Here is an 866-nt window from a genome sequence, read left to right as displayed (position 1 = left end):
CTTTCTTTCTTTCTTTCTTTCTTTCTTTCTTTCTTTCTTTCTTTCTTTCTTTCTTTCTTTCTCTCTTTCTTTCTTTCTTTCTTCCCTTCTAAATTCCAAGGCAGAAGAATGGCAAGAGCTAAGCAATAATGAGGATTAAATCATTTGTTCTAAGTGACACCGCTGAGAAGGGTCTGAGGCCATATTTGAACCCAGGACCTCCCATCTCCGGGTCAGGTTCTCAATCTACTGAGCCACCCAGCTGTCCTCAAGACTGAATTATTTCAAAGAAGTCCAAGTTTCAGCAGGAAAGAACCCCTCAAGCCACTTTTGGCAAAGTGCTGGTGAAACTTGGACAACTAGCCTCCAGCTCAGGAAACAGAGTCTCAGTTGGTCTTCAAAAATGGGTTGAATAAAAACACTTCTTTAGTACTTCAAGGTTCTTTGTTGTTAGCATGGGTCCTCCTCCTCTGAAGCAGATTTTGAGCCCCCTGCAATTTAGGAGATGGCCTTAAAGAGTCACTATGGCCAGAAAATTCTTTGTCTTATGGTCAACCGGACAATGGACTTCTCCCAACCTAGCTAGAATGGCTCTCAGACAACAGACAAACTCTTGATCTGAATTCAAAGCCAAATTCATCTTGATAAAAACTGACATCGCTTGTTTGCCATAAAGAGCCCAAAGTTACTGCCTGCCATGTATTGGAGGAGGGCTTTCCTGTGGGGGTGTGTGTGTATGTATAATATAACATGACATAACATGGCATGACATGACATAACATAACAATATAACACACAACACGTTATACATAAAATATAATATAGCTGACATGTTTACAAACATATTACATATATTTGTGTGTAAAATATAACATAACATAATATAG

The sequence above is a fragment of the Gracilinanus agilis genome, chromosome X, assembly GCF_016433145.1.
Source record: "Gracilinanus agilis isolate LMUSP501 chromosome X, AgileGrace, whole genome shotgun sequence".
NCBI lineage: Eukaryota > Metazoa > Chordata > Mammalia > Didelphimorphia > Didelphidae > Gracilinanus > Gracilinanus agilis.
This window is presented reverse-complemented; position numbering follows the sequence as displayed.